The 16,541-nt window shown below is 49.8% G+C and overlaps 1 protein-coding gene across 5 annotated transcripts in view; it reads right to left on the bottom strand.

Annotated features, from left to right (window-relative positions):
• The window catches only part of TIAM1 (TIAM Rac1 associated GEF 1), a 193,666-nt gene that overhangs the window by 150,459 nt on the left and 26,666 nt on the right, over nucleotides 1-16,541 (bottom strand). For 4 of the 5 annotated variants that reach the window (XM_075433087.1, XM_075433062.1, XM_075433071.1 and 1 more), the window contains exon 2: nucleotides 5,377-5,718. The gene's annotated coding sequence lies outside the window, so the exon portion shown is untranslated. Of the gene's footprint in view, nucleotides 1-5,376; nucleotides 5,719-16,541 lie in introns of those variants that run through there. The other variant, XM_075433128.1, reaches the window with a different exon arrangement.

The following is a 16,541-nucleotide window of genomic DNA, read 5'->3' as shown; positions in this document are numbered from 1 at the left end:
ACTGGTCAGCAGAGGTTGCAGTTCTCCTCACTGGAATAACCACGAACCAAGCAACACACCAGACACCAATCTGTCCTTCTGTGCCAACACAGGGCAACCCTGGCCCCTGCCTTTGCGAAGGAGCAGTTTTCAGAGGAGGGTCCGTCTGACTCGTTCACCTTTGGGCTGCAGATTCCTCACGTACACACACGTGACATAGGGACCCCCTGCACGGGCTGTCCCTGCCCATAGGGTGGCACAGCCCCGGCAGAAGGCGCAGACGCGGGGCTCCAAGGGACAGGCCAGCACCCACAGCAGGCAGCAAGCCCTCCCCGTTCCTACCGAGCATGCAGAGCTTCAATGCCGCCCCGAGCTGAAGCAGCAGCAGCCCTCCTTTTGCTCCTCCGCTCAGGAAACAAATCAATTCTCACTCGATGGAGCGTTTGGGCAAGATAAGGACGTAGCCGAACTATTCAGAGCGCAAACTGCAGCTGCCTTCAAACTCTTACCAACTGTAACACCAAACACTAGGTTTTGTACTCTTCCAGCTGCCTCCCCAAAACCTCTTCAAACAGGACTGCATTATATACGTGGGATTTCCCTCCCCAGTCACAAAAACCTGGCAGTTCTCCATAGCCACATATCCACGTGTTCTGCTGCGAGAGCTCCAGCCGAGTCACCTGCACCCCTTGGAGGCAAAGCACAAGCAAGAGCAAGGTGCTCCTGGTTTCCGCAGTGATCCAAAGACACTACTCAAGCCCTGTAAGGACCACGCTATGCACGTGAGTACACACACGCAGCAGCTTAAGAAATGGTCTTGTTCACTTCAGGTAATGTTAAAGAGGCTAATGCTTCTAAATAACTCAATTTGGAAAAATGGGGCTTAAATACCATTGAAACCTAAGATGATAAAAAGAAAAACACATGTGCACATACTCCTAAGAAACCAAACAGCTTTTCAAAACCGGATTTCTCTGACATGCTCGTAAAGCAAGCTTTTTTACTTCAACTGTCACCAACTGAAGAGCAGGAAAAAGACCGCAACAAATTTATCAGTAAATATACCCATTCTACAGAGGTAAAAACATATGCACGAAGTAATCTAATAACTTCCTAATCTGATAAAATGCCATTATACATAACATAAATTATAATATATATGCACGTGTGGTAGTTGTCTATGAACATATACATGTACCACAACGCGTAGCTTCTTACAAACAACTTCAGGAGAGTTTGGCCATACGATGACCTACCTCAGAGAAGTAGTACAGAGAAAAATAAAGGGGAAGATACTCTCTAATCCAAGCAAAACCCATCGCAGTCAGGAGACCCATCCTATTGACAAAGATCAGACAAGGAACAAGGAGACCCAGCTTTTCTTCCCTGCAGCATCGCTCCCTTCCGGGCAGCCCTACTACACCTCCCCAAGCCTCTGCTGCTCCTTTGGTTGCCATCCCTGCGGGCAGGCTGGCAGCTTGTTTGTGGGGAGGGCTCACCTTTGCTATGGCGTGAGCATTTACCTGCATTAAGGTCCTCATCTCCCTCCAAACAGCCCTGCGGACAGATAAGCTGGCTTCTCTTCTCTGCTTCGCGCTGAAGGGAATATGGGTTAGTAAATATTGAGAGGGAATCTGCCTGTAGCTTTACTAGGCTTGCATAAATGGTTAAAATTTTCCTAGAGCAGGAGGGAGCTTGTGGGGGGGGACACAAAACGCACAGCTGCACAAATGTAAGATCAGGGAAGCAGGATGGCAGGTACCAGGAGTTCTGAAATGTTTTCGGTGAGATACCTACACAGGCTCACCCAGACTCCTGACAAGTGCTCTGCTTTTAAAAGGCGCTTTAATCTGTCTTAGATCTATATAAACAAAGATCATAGAAATAATTGTATTCAGCAGCCCAGGAAAGGGGAATACGGGTATCATCTTTCACTTTGTAGCTTTACATTGGAGAGGAGGGAGGAGAAAGAAAGAGGGAAGTAAAGTAACCACGCTCCCCATCGCAGCTCGACGTGAACAGGCCTGTTTCTTTTGTTACTTTGGGTCATCAGGATAATTAAAACCTTTATAATAGCAACCGATCCGCATCAGACAGCGTGTGTAAGTGCGAGCCAACTTCTCCAAGTTCCACATAAGAGCTGCTACATATCGCAAAACAGCCTCTGCGCCTTCCTCGGTGCTTTCGGGAGGAATTCTGGCTCCGCTACTTCAGCAGCATCGCACCACGCCTCGCGGCCGGCCGGAGAGCCTCAGGCCACGCCGGCCACAGAGCCCCAGTGCCATTTGGGAAGCAAGGTGGTACCCCAGTGTCTGAGGCACAGCCTGCCCCGTGCCGCCCGGGGGACCCGGCGGTTCGGCCATGGCTCAGACGCCGCACGCATTTTTGGAGGAGCAGCGGAGTTGACAGAAAGGTCAGTCTGAGCCGGTGCACTTCTGTTTCCACCCTTCCTCTCCCAAGTGCAGAGCTTCTAAATTAATCTGGGTCTTTCGGCTTGTCGGCTTTTATTGCCGTTTCTTAAAGCAAAGCCCAGCTTTCACGCTAGAAACTACAGGGCTGAAATCCCCAGACAAGTTTAGTGAGTGCTTTTTGCCATTCGCCTTTGCCCTTCTTCATCCAAGTGTACTCCCTTAAGTGTCCCCTAAAAACCTAAGATAGGAAATGCGCTTAGTTTCTTCCTTATTTTCCCCTCCCTGCAATGTTTTAATCAAAACGCGCCAGCCAGCTCCATCCAGCAGACGCGGGGTGAAAGGGAACAGCACCGCTTTGTGCAGATGGCACTCGACAAGTCGCATGAGCAGGGAGCAGCCTGAACCACTGCTCCCTCTCCCTCTCCAAATCCTGACCTCTGCTACTCAGAGGTCTCCGACTCAGGGTTGCCAGAGGGCAAGAAATCCCGCTTCTGTGCAACAAGACATTGTTAAAGGGAAAATTCCTCGGGTTGGTTTTTTTTTTCTAAATCCTTGACAAGGAGATCTGTGTGCGTATGGCCCACAGCAGAAATAATCCTACGCCTACCAAAATCAAACGGGAATTTACTAACTATCTATCTCTCACACGCTGCAGGGACCCAGCCAAAGCCTAGAAACTTACACTGGCCATCCTGCGACAATATAACTCCTTTTCTATTTCAGTTTCACTTAAGTACGGGGCGGGGGGGGGGGGGGGGGGGGGATTAGTAAAAACGTGTTTAACTAATAACTGGAAACTTTCTGTTAAACTAATCAGAGCGCTGTACTTGGGCAGGGGTGCGCTGCGGCTTCCCAGGATGCAGTAACCAACCAAACACAACCCACCATCGGCTCCTGGCAGGATCAGCTGCTCGGCTGCAACGGCACGCATCTGTTAGGCTGGCAATTTACAACTGGAAAGTATTAGAGAGAGCCGATTAATTGCTACAATATGAAATTTCCATGCCTTCATTTTACATTAGCAGCTTTGCAGTTAGCAAAGACCCGAGGGAAAACCAGAAAAGGAGCAGGGGGAGGAGAAAGCAGCCCCTCTCAAACACGTCCAGGGCTGTCAGCATCCTCGGAGGATGCTCCCCTTTCAGCAGGGCTTCAGCTTTCATCAGAAAAAAAGAGGCTCCAGGCTTCCACGCCATGCAGAAAATGCCACGGGTGGGAGCTGACACAGTGAGCGCCTCTAGAGCCCCCAGACACCCCCAGAGCTCCCCTCTGCTGCCGGCAGAGGCTGGCAGGGCTGGTGCCCCAGGAGCATGCAGCGCCGTGGAGGGACCACAACTGGCCATGAGATGGATGGAGGCAACACCATCCATCCTCCTTCCCCACCTCCCTCCTCCTCTTTCCTCCCCTCCCAAAAGGAGGGGTGAGGAATTTGCAGTGACTCCAAGGCTGCAAATCTCTTGCTTCCCACCCCCCTTCCTGTCCAGCCCTTGATGCCACACATAGGGACCAGCCGCTTTAAAAAGTGAAGACTATGAAGAGCCACCTTTGCCTTATCAGAGCGCAGGGGCAGGCCCAAGCACACACACCTGAACAGGCACGGGGGCCAGTGGCAGCCACGGGAAAATCCCAAATCCTTGGTCAGAGGGCAAGCTCACCACTGGCCCAAGGCACAGGGACACGGAGCATGGAGACGCCAGCGCCGCAGGCTTCCTGACGAGACGCTGGGGTCCAACCCGTCAGCACAGGGGTAATTTGCACCCGCTGCTGAAGCGGGAAGTGGGAAATGGCACCGCCTCTTGCTCCCGGACGGAGCAAAGCAAGATGATGGCCTTGTTGTCACTTCCCCTGCATCCCTTCCTCTCCCCTCCGCATACAGGCAGCGGGCTTATTTCCAACACGCTTTGCGATAACACACTCGGATGAACAAAAGAACAAAAACTCTCGCCCCCTCCCTCCAGAGGAGAGGGAAAAAAATCAGAGTTCGGTCTGCCACTCTGCTGCTGGCTGTTGATGCTGCTGCCAGTGCCACGCGGGCCGCCAAGCACCGGGTAATTTCACACGCCATATGTGCGGCCATCGGCAGGCACCGAGAGCACAGTGCTGGAGCAGCAGCCGCTGCCTGCAAATCAGCGGTGCTACGGGGAGGGAGAAGCAGCAAAACAACGTCCACAAGCAACCTGTCACATGCAGTCTTTCCAAGGTGACATCATGCCCCTGGACACGGTCCCAGTCCAAAGGTGAAAGGCGCGCGGACACAGGGCACACTTCGGCATCACCCAGCTGCACGTGCAGCGCCGCTGGCAGGGATAAACCCAGAACGCAGCATCCACCCCCCCACCACCACCGGGCCCACAGGCAGGGATTCGAAGGGCCAGCACCCCACGCAGTGACAGGCAAGGTCAGGGCAGCAGGCCCAAGGGCACTACACACATGGCTGGGTACGTGCCACGCACCCGGCAGAGCCTGGCAGCTCTGCTCCGTTCACCCAACCTACAGCCGTACCCCTGGGATCTCCGGCTGGGAAACCCACCGGCCATGCACACACCAGGCGCAAGAGATGGGCACCCTCTTGCCTGGGAGGAAAAACCCCCTCCTTGCAAGGAGCTCCACTGGTGGGAATACAGCGTTGCCAAGCTTCAGCCATCAAAACCTGAAGGTCTACTTCACCTGGGGCTTTCCAAGAGGTTTTCTGGTGGTGGTGGTGGGTTCTTTTAACAGCCGATGGGTCCATATGACAAATGTTAAGCAAGAAAGACTCACTCATAATTAAAAAGGCACAGAAATGGGGGACAGGGACATGACACGACAGACAGCCACACACTTAAACTGTAAAAACCTAAGAGGTAGAACAGCACAGAAGTTCTCGTCCCACAAGTAGCAAAGTTTTATTTTCTTCTTTCTTGAAAACACCTCAGTCACTGAAGAAAGAAAAAGAAGAAAAACAAAAAAAGGTTTTAAAAACATGGTTTGACACATCATTTGCACTCACCTTGGCAAGATCTCTTATTTTTCAAAGGTCTAACAGCTACTAGGTGGATACTGCAGGGCTGGAAAGGGAGAGTTTGACACCACTATCTGCACAGAGATATCCTGAAAGCAGAGGGTCTGAGTTTTCCTCTGTGTAGTCCCATTAAGAGATTTCAGCCTTCACCATTCCTCCAGCTGGCTTCTCTTTAACAGCAGGGTCTGGAGATGAGCGGCGGGGCGGCTCTAGGAGGAACACGGGAAGCCTCTCCGGTGAGCTGGGCTCCGGCGATCAGGGGTGCAGGGCGGATGCACCAAATGGCTGCGTCCCGCATCGAGCCGTGCCGTCAGGTACCGGCACGCTCCCCTGCACGAAGAGCAAACACAGAGCTGACAAGTGCATCCTTCAGCCACGGTGCGGCATTTTGCTTGTGTTTTATGTAACCATTTATGACTGTTACTCAATTATGAAGGAGAGCTTACCATGGAAACTGCAAGGAGGGGTTTTGTTTAAGATACAGAGCACACTTTTTCAATAATAGCTGTTCATCTCTAACATGCAACCATCTGAACTTCACTCAAGGTTTCGCATTCAGATATGCTTCCCAGGAGACGGCCAGTCCTACCTGGAGGCTACGCATCGCACGGCACACTTTACAACAAAGAATTTTTGAATTTTTCCTCCCTAAAGCTAAAGAGCCAGGTGAAACGAAGGCATGGATCCGCTCCTTTACACGGCCATTGTAGGGGTTGGCGGGAAATGCCATTTTCCGCTGAGGCCCCACGGGACAGCAGTGGCTTAGCAGGCTGCCAGCCCACATCAGCCCCCCAAACCACGAAGCCTCAGGGACCAGTCCCAATCCTGTACAGCCCACAGGCAGCCAGTAAGCGACCCAGTAATCCAATTAGGCAGCAACACAGGCTGTCTAAAGAAATAAACCAAAAGGAAACGGGGAAGGGAAAAGTAACAGGAGAGGAATTATGCCTGAAGCAAAGGGTATCCTCATTGCTCCCCTAATCCACAGCTGTGAGCAGGAGCTTGGCTGGGTGCCCAGTGCCTGGGAGAGGGGGACAACCAACTACGGAAAGCCCAGCTCACACCCCAGCGTGGAAACCCCCCATCACCAAACACAAGAGCTGCCCACTGGGTATATGGAAGACCAGGCAGCGAAGAGGCAGTCCTCTCTAGCCAGCCTAGTCAGCAAAGCTTGCCAGGATTTCTCCAACCTGCTCCAGCTATTCCAAGCACTTCTCTGGCTTCTGCAGCATCACACTCAGCCATCACCAGGTACTCCGAGTGCACTACCCAGAAAACCACGCAGCTGCAAATGGATAGGGGAGGAACACCGAGACAAGGGTGGGTGGCAGAGGCTGCTCCTGCGAGCACTCCCTGGAGGTGCCAGCCCCAAAGTGTATCCCATGCTTTTCAGAGGATGCCCCATGCCTAGCACGAACAGGAGAATCCCCCCCTGCCCCGTTCAGCTGCAAAGGTCAGACCCCCTGGGAAGACAAGGGAAATGCATTTTTGCAAGGCACTGTGAAAAACACAACTGCAAAAAGAGGACTTCTGGTTAAAACAAATGTTTAAACTGCTGGTGGTTTCCACACACCTAAAGAAATGAGCACAGCGAAAGTTTTCAAAACACATTTTAAGCAACTTCCTAGCTGAGTGCTGGCTTCCCCTGGGCCGCAAGACAATTACAGCTCAAACACAGAGCAAGAGATCTCAGCCGCTGATGGATTTGTTTGTGGCTGTGAAAGCTCCAAACTACGGAAACCATCGCATCAGCTTCCATGCTGGAGGCCCAAACAACAGCATTATCTGGGTTTTTGGAAAACAACAAAATGAAAGAAAAAAAAAAAAGCCTTATAAATGCCATTGCTCTGGAAAATTAGCATTTTTAATAGGAAAGTATACATAAGGCTTCTTTTATACGATGATAACTATCAGCATGTCAGATTTTTTGAGTTGCTCCATTATGATAACAAAAGTGTGATGAGCATCTTGGTTGAGCTGCAGGAGTTACAAATGCATAACATCCTGACTTCTTAGAGATAATTTTGCAAACAAGAAGCAACAAGGATGCACTTCTACCACTGATTTCTTTTGTGAATAACTTTAACAGCACTGGACCTGCAATCCAAGATCAAACTTTGAAAGAAAGACAGGTTAAGGAGCTGGGCACTCATCTCCGGCTCAGAAAAGTGCTTCTCCTAGTATTAGCATAAAGGCTCTGCTTTTGCTACGTACTCTGCGACACGACACTGCACAGCATCATCTATCCCTGAGGGCCTCTTGGTAGCTCTTTGCTGTGCTATCAAAACCTTGGCTGAGCATGGCCAGGCCCCATTTTAAGACAGAACCGCTCCTGTGGTGGTCCAGCTCCTGTGCCAGGGGCTCCTCCGGACCGATGAAGACCCAGGGACAGCCAAATCACCCTTCCTGGCCAAGCAGCAGCTGAAGCCCACATCTGCCCAGCCACAGGGATGTTTCTCCACCCCAAGGGTGCCCCAGCATGGGGTACAACCCTCAGAAGCTCCCCTGTGCCCCGGCACGGGGGGCTGCCCAGCAGCAGCGGCAGCCTCCCACGCAGCGGGGAGCACGGGCACCAGCACGTCAGGTGGCCCTGAAACATGCTCTCACACGTCCCCCGCTGCGGGCAGGGAGGGACGAGGAGCCAGGCACCCCAGCAAGCAAATCTCGAACGCCGCGGGTTTGCCTGAGCTCCCGGGCAGCGTCCACGCCGTCAGCTACGCGGGTCTAGAGAGCGACCAGTTCCACAGCAAACAAAATATTTTTCTACCCTCTCCACGGACAATTAGCAACACAAGCCTGAAATGTCAAAAACTGACTCAATTACCAAAGTCAGGACTTAATGACTCCAATTATATTTGCACTGATTTCTGAAAATTGGATTCTCCACTACACTTGCTGTGTTTAAATTAGTTTCTTACCTCATTTGTGGTAATTATACTTTGACAAACCAAATTAAAATACAGTTGAGGTTTCTAAAATCCTACTTACAGTAGTCGGGATTTAAGAACAAAAAAATTCTTGAGCCTACCATCATCCACATTTTTCATTACCCTCCCTTCAGGGCACAGGAATACAAAGGGTTAAAAGATGAGAGATACAAAAGACAGTATTTTGTTAAAATGCCATAGAAACTGTTTTAGTAGTATGAAACAGGGCTCTCGTTCTGTAATAGAAACTCACTGTCTTCTCCCCCCATTATCACAGAAATTAGCTGCTTCTTTCATCCTAAAAAATAGCAGAAGTTACTCTCCTCAGGCTTACCACCACCAGTGCCGCAGAGGACTTCAGCAATGAGGAGACTCAGATGCGCATTTATTGAGAGGGAATACATTTCTCACTTAAAACTAACAGCTCTCTGCATCTAACCTGCATGCTGAGACCCCAGTAGCTAGACCTACCATCAAAACGTGTCCATGAGATAAGCGTGGCTTCTGCAGGACACAGTTTCACCCACTTGGGGATACCTACCCTTTATTAGGGAATTATTTTCAACTTCCTGCTCTTAATTAGAATTAGAAGTGGAAAAGGACAAGAGAGTAGGCAGCATATTTGCAAGAAACTTATCACCAGTGTAAAGAATCCATACCAACATAGTATTTTAGGGAAAGCCCCGACATGTATTTACTTCGTATGATACAGAAAGCACAGTGATTTCTCCAAAGAGGATGCCCCTCCACACACTTTCCTCCGGAAAGAGGAAGGAAAAGCCACTAACGGCCCCTAATCCGTTTGGCAGTCTCTAAACTCCAGCATCTGAAGCACATACCCTTACACTGCAGCAGCCTGGCAACAGCCACGGGAGCTGCCGAGCATCCGCAGTAACCAAGGCAAAGCCAAGGTGCCCGTGCCGGCACTGCGGGCAGCATCGCAGTCCCGGCAGCAGAGTCACGGGAGTGTGTCTCAGCACCTGCACAAATTAATCCCAATCCCTGCAGGACCACAGCCGTTTCGGGAGCCAGCTACCCAGCACTGCATCTCGAAGAACTGGCAGGCGTTACACTGGCTGGGAGGTTAGTACACTGAGCAACCAAGCCTGCCCCAAAGGTAGCTGACAACAAATTAAAAGAAGGTTTCAGGTCTCTGAGGGATGACAGCTGCCCCAAAGGAGCAATGACAAGAAGCCTGAAGCCGTCCAGATCGATGCGGCATGCCATCCTCCACCTCCTTATGGCACAGCAGCAACGCATCACAAAGCCCCCGCCAGCTCACTGCAGCCAGGGAGGAACACAGAGCAAACCGCCTGCATGCGTTCAACGTGCACAGCGTCAACTCAAAAGGCAAGAGGATACAGATTTACAAGGTCACATTTTCACTTCGGTATAGAGATATAATACGCTGCTGTCACAGCTACTTCTTGCAATAATACCTTTTCATTATGTTTGTTTCCGCTGTATCTTTATTCTCATCTTTCGCAGATATCCATTACTCAGCAGTGGTTGTTGGATTTTATGTTCACATATGGTTTAAAGCGGTGACTGTTTAATGTTCCCTACATGTAAATAACTCCATGCTGTTTCAGTCCCTGCTGCGCAAGTGGAGGAATGATAAGATTATAAATCTTGAATATAGAAATACGTCAAGTCGGTTTTCACCTACAAATCTGCTAGAGCTTAGTCTGGGTTACATTTCCTATCTTCCCGTTTACCCACAAATTCCCACTGCTTTTAATGAGTGCATAAATCAACCAGCAACAGGCAAAAATAGCCCAAACAGCAGGACTCCAGGGGAGCAGCCAGCAGCCCAGGTGCAGCCCCCTCGCAGGCATCTCTCTGCCTGGAGGCAGGGCTCTCACCAGCGCAAAGCCGAATGGGATGTGGCCACACCAAGGGGACCCATGCGCCGAGGATGCTGGGGGAATCCCGTGGCGCAGCGGGGAGCAGGGAGCCTGGGGAAGGGCCCCGGGGGATAACACAGCAACCCCTGCCACCACCCACGCGAGCGGGAGCCACCACGCAGGGAGCCAGCTCCACCGCCAGCAGACAGCAGCTGCGGGACAACGCATGCAGACAACAGTGCGGCACAGCACGGCGAGAGCCAGCAGGGCAAACACCTGCGTTTTAAGTGATGCTGCTTTTACTCTTGTTTGTGGCATAACCCCAGTGCTGCCACTTGAAACAAACACACGTTTTTTGAAGTAATTTATCATCTTTTCAATATGGCTGACAGCATTCGTTTCAAATCAAAGCTCCCATGCCAAGCACATTACAACCATTTTTATTTTTCAAAAGTGAACGCCATGAGAGCCAGGAGCAACATTAACATAACCACTAACATTTCCAGCTTGCTCAGTATCGGAAACCAGCACTTAGAATAATCTTTTGAACTTCCCAAGGTGGAGAAGCACTCGTTAAGTAAATAAAGAGGAGACGCACAATTCGTTGTTCAGCTGGTCTCCCTTCCTTGCTGAGCCACAACAGGCTGCAGGCAACGCTCCTGCTCCCTGCCACCCCAGCCCCGACGCTCCCAGGCCTTTCCGTGCAAGGGAAGAATGCAGAAAGCTCACGCTGGCTATCGAGCAAGCATGCTATAACCACAGGTAAATGAGCAGCAGACCTTACATCACAAGCAATCCCAGACAGCCCACGTTGCAAGCCACAAAGTGCTTGCCTGATAAAAAAATCACCCCCAGAAGATGGAAAGACTTAAGAAACTATGATGTGCCACTGAAAGCAGGCAGGTAGCATGGCAGGCAGCAGCAGTAGCATCCGATTTCTTTCTAATAAAGGGTGAGTTCATCAAGTCAAAACTCCCATCTCGCCCCAGGAGGTTGAGCATGCAACTTGCTGCCACGCACAGGCTCAGGGCAGCAAGCAATGGTCGCTGCCAACCCGATCCAGCAGCGAAATTGCCTGAGTGTACCGGTATCGCCACAAACAGATGCAAGCACTCCCCCTGCAACCACCTACCTTGGGGTAGGTGGGTGTGGAAATCAGTCTCTGGTGCCAAACTAACAAGCAAAACCAGGAAAAGCCTCAGAAGGCAGAAATTAAGACACAAGAAGCCAGGAAGGAAGGAAAAGAAATCTTTGGCCTGTGGAAGCAGGCAGTAGATGGCCTGAAACTGGATATTAATTCAATATATACAAATGTAGTCCAAACTATCAAGTCTGGGCATAGTCACAGAATCACAGAATCACAGAATAGTAGGGGTTGGAAGGGACCTCTGTGGGTCATCTAGTCCAACCCCCCTGCCAAAGCAGGGTCACCTACAGCAGGCTGCACAGGACCTTGTCCAGGCGGGTCTTGAATATCTCCAGAGAAGGAGACTCCACAACCTCCCTGGGCAGCCTGTTCCAGTGCTCCGTCACCCTCAGAGAGAAGAAGTTCCTCCTCATGTTCAGACGGAACTTCCTGTGCCTCAGTTTGTGCCCATTACCCCTTGTCCTGTCACTGGGCACCACTGAAAAGAGCTTGGCCCCATCCTCCTGACACCCACCCTTCAGATATTTGTAGGCATTTATAAGGTCCCCTCGCAGCCTTCTCTTCTTCAGGCTGAACAAGCCCAGTTCCCTCAACCTCTCCTCGTAGTGGAGATGCTCCAGTCCCCTCACCATCCTTGTAGCCCTAGTCCTTCTGCAGTTAGGAGAGATCGGAGTGACTGCAAGAGCTACGGGATTCAAAAGACGCTCCAAACCAGCCCTGCAGTACGAGGATGGGAGGAACCCCAAAGCTGCTCAGCTTTGCCTCTCCCATCCCCACCCCACCCCCACACTCCCTCAGTATACTAATGAGGAATCCTTGCCCAAATCCAGCCCCAGTGACTGATTTCTGCTGACCTAAAGTTATCCTGCAGCTCCAACATCAGATGATGGATCTCATCTCCTACCCTAGCACCCTCTGTTGCATGGCATTGCTCTGCATATTAACGATCCTTAATGACACCTAAAAGCATCTGCAAAGTCTCAAGTATGGATTTTACCACTTAGTTGCATGTTTGGCAGACAGAAGCCATAAAAGAGACAATGATGGTAAATTATGTTTAATGATCAAAACCAAGAAAAGAAAACATTCATTAAGACATCCTCTTACTCTTATGGAAGGGGGGGTATTAAGCTGATTTTTCTCCTTGACCAGTGGTGGCAGGTGAGTAAGGTGAGTAATACTGGCCTGAAAGGGATCTTTTAAAAATAAATATTTTTTTTTTTCAAATTGGCAGGGAATAAGCTTATTCAGTGGAAGCGGGGGGGGGGGGGCGGGGGCGGAGGTCAAGGGAGCAAAGGAAAAGAGCTGCTCACTTGCCCATGACATTGTCAGCCTCGGACAGTGATGGAAGATTAGTCCTTAGGAATATAAATCACCTTCAGTCAGGGCTCCTGAAATTCAGTGCTTGCTGTGACTGCTGAAGAGACACTGTCAGCTGATCCTTATTGCTCAAGTTTGGGATGATGACTGGGGTGGGATAAGGCTGAAAAGAAGGGTTAATTAAACAAAGCAGCAAGTAGGCAAGAGCCTTTAGAAATTGATTAGACAATTAAAGTAAATGACTTGGCAAAACAACCTTGATTTCACTGCCAGAGTTATAAAAGCATCTAAAAGATAGAATGCTGTTTTAATGATTGATATTCTCACTGTACGTGTCTGCAGAAATGACAAGCACTGGGACGTTTACTGGAGTAAATGAAATCACAGCCGAGCCACCTCCTGTCCTACTCTGTGAAAGGAGAAAAAGCCGCCAAGATTCTCTTCATCCAGAAACCAAAGCACCACCAAGGACTTAGGAAAATGATCATGTTGCCAAAATAAGGCTCAGAAAAACACAGTCCTCAAGCTCCTGTGGCATTTGTTGTCCCCTCGCTGGGAGGAACAATGCATCAACATTCAGTTAGCTGATCAAAATCAGAAACCCACCTTCCCCTCCCAGCATTTCTGCTCTACAGCTAGACTCCACATTTTCCACTCTCCCATGCAGATCTATTTCGGTTCATTTGGGAAGTCCTACGGCCAGAGGAAGGCCCAGAGACTTGGGAAAAATACACGTAAAACATAGATCATGCCCATGTTACTCATCTGATGGCAATTTAATGCTTTTTTGTAATATACTGGTAAAGAAAAGAGGCTTCAGTCCAATTTCGTAACACAAAAGTCTTGAATCATCATGTTCATAAGGTCAGAACTACAACTGGTATAAATTTACTTACCACCACCATAAATCGCAGCATCGTAACACTGAAATATTCCAGCCGTCAGAGCAGCGATGTTGCAGACTGCCCTGCATTTTTAACCTCGTTTGTACATAATTGTTAATCACTGACCCATTCTTCAGCAGCCCTCAGTGGGAGCGGGTTGCTAAGCGACCCATTTTTGCTGCAGATACTTTTTCAAGCTAGTTTGAAAGTAGCCAAAAGTCAACAAAGTGAATATTGAGACTACTGCGGACAGATCCGAGATGGACGGATCCGAAGTGGAGGTGTGAGCGCAGGAAGCAAGCGAGACTAACCCGCATCTCTATCGGAAGCGTAGTAATATGCAGTGCCGCTTTGCTACACGTGGAAACCCCTTAAAGAAGCCTTGCTGCAGCCCCGACACAGCTCACGCACCTCCTGACCTGCAATATTAATTGCCTCCTGCTTCTGAACGAGCTCCCGTGCAAATTGCCAGCACGAGAAGACCGAGATGAGGAGCCAGACCTCTGTGCTGGCCACATGTCCAGGCGGCGCGATGGCTGCAGCCCCGTACGGCTGAGAGCAGCCACGCCGGTGCACCTACCTCCCAGCCCCAGCACCCGCAGCTCGCAGAGCCCGTGGGTGACAGGCGACGTCCTCCAGACCAGCACTTGCAGGCACCCGAAGGGCCACACTGAACAAGAACAGCCTTCAGAAACACACACAGGGTTTTATTGCGGGGGAAAAAAAAACCATGCTGTTCTTAGAAAGCTAATGGGAATATAATTACTCTCCCAGCCAGAAGTGCAGGGACTTCCCATAGACCGATGATTAGAAATAATCAGGTAGAATTAATCAAGCAGAGGGTAGAAATCGCCCAGACGGTGTTTCTGCGTCCGTGTGGCCCCGCAGCCATTACTTCCCAGCCCGGTGGTCGACAGGCATGTTGGCACGCAGGCCCTGCCAGCACCCAGCCGTGGGCCTGACCAGCAGCGCGTCACGCAGCCAAATTATTTCTGCTGCTCCCTGCCACAGGCTGGGGCTGTCGCACCCGCCAGGCTGCCACGCTCCGCGGGATTTACGGGGAGGGGTCTTCTAGCCTTCTGGCAAACGAGCTTGCGTGGGACATGGATGGCACAGGGAAGACTGTGAATATTAGCCTATCTCTAAGTCATCCACAACTCAGGTCTTTTTCTGGGTTTTTTTTCTTCTCTCTTTTTTTTTTTTTTTTTTTTTGTATAATACCCTGAAAAAGAGAAGCAACACTTACCATGTCATGTCCTCTCAGAGAAACATATCCTCATCTTGGTATTTTACTCACGTATCACCATCTCATTAACAACCACTATAGCACATCATTATTAATTATAGAAACTTGATTTTTGTCCTATAGAAACCAGTGGTAAAAAAGCTACAGATTTAAAAAGAAGCAAGACTGAGCAAACACATTCCTTGTCAAGAGGGAACTGGAAAAGTTGCAGGATACGAGAGGAACATGCAGTCAGGAAAAGTCTGAAGTTCTGCTTTTTCTGCCTTTTTATTTTTTAATATAACCTACTAGTGTAGGTTATAGTAGTAACTATAGTTACTAGTGTAACTAGTGTAAATTAGAACTTTATGATCAGGTTCACAAAGCAGCTGAACAATTCAGTAAGAGAAGCTGTGGCTGTATGCCAGAATGGATATTGAAGCAGCTGAACATGTCTTGTTTTCTTGTTTTCAGAACAGGCTGTGTATCAGTTCAATACATTTATGCAAACACGCCTTTTTTTTTTTTTTTTCTTTAAAACTTCAAGAACACTTTAAGAACAGCACAGCACAACAAGTACTGGGGTAAATACACGCAAAACCAGTAAAGGGTTCCAGCTTGTGCCTCTCTTTTACCATCAGGAATCTTCTTTCACCAAGAGCAGCCTAAGCTACAATACCGTTTTAGGAGTAACAGAGCTGGCTTAAAGAACAATGTAAGCTACATTTTGTAGGGAGGGAGAGAAAGATTTGGGCAACCAGATGACTGGCAGGGACAACATGTGCAAAAAAAGCAGAGGTACGAGGATCAAGAGGTCAACAGAGTGAAACAGAGAGGGACCCTATGCAGAGCACCCACCCAATGGAGCTGGCGGCCATCACCCGGTCAGGCTCTGTGGCTCTGTCCAGACACCCAACAGGGTAAGGGGACAGAAACGGGGCTCCCCACCACTGAGTCTTCCCCCTGACCAGCACCCTCCCTCCTGCTGGGTGGGCCAGGGCAATGGGGAGACCGACAAGTAAGTCCTAGGACATAGCTCCATCTTCACCACCCGTTAATTTTCGCCCCTCTGAGCACCAGCTGAAGCCTACAGGCAGGGATGTGCAGTACATCTGCCCACGCCACCGCAGTCACCCACACGCTCCGCAAACACTTGGCGCTTGCTTCACTGCTTTACAACCTTGCAAAAAAACACTATGAAATTATTAGCCTGGAAAAAGAAATGATTAAGCATGAGGAAGTCATACAAAACCAGGGGGCCCCATGAGTAATCTGACCACTTTTGTTTAGACTATTTTTGATAGTTCGTTATAAAGGACTTAAAACCTTAACTTGGCTTGCCTCCGCTGCTGCTCTGGGGGTCCGAGCGAGCTGTTTATCGCACTTGGTTATGCTAAAGCCAGTTATGCAGCATAAAGCTTTGTCACTGTCTTGTCAGTCACTCCAAGCAACACGATACCATCACCTCCAGCTGACCCCTGGAAGTTAAGTATTGTTTCATGAAAAAATACTGAAGCTTGCTGATGGCAATCTGCCCTCCAGACAGACAGACCTTGCGCAACACCCGACCTGCATCCGAAGCCAAGGCATCGCCCAGCGGAATTGCTAACTGGAGATAAATACCCACGGTGCATGGGAAGGTGACGAGCCAGAAACACAAGACCAGCGATTTTGGGAAAGCTGCTGGGATTAAACAATAACGTTTCCACCAGCCCTGCAGAGGAAGAGCTAGAGTCGACCCGGAGAGGGAAACCTTGCCAAATAAAACTGCTAGGAGCTGGACTGCTCACTGTTCACTTGTGC

Source organism: Opisthocomus hoazin, chromosome 1 (genome assembly GCF_030867145.1).
Source record: "Opisthocomus hoazin isolate bOpiHoa1 chromosome 1, bOpiHoa1.hap1, whole genome shotgun sequence".
Lineage (NCBI taxonomy): Eukaryota > Metazoa > Chordata > Aves > Opisthocomiformes > Opisthocomidae > Opisthocomus > Opisthocomus hoazin.
The sequence above is the reverse complement of the archived record's forward strand: the minus strand, read 5'-3'. Positions and strand labels throughout refer to the sequence as shown.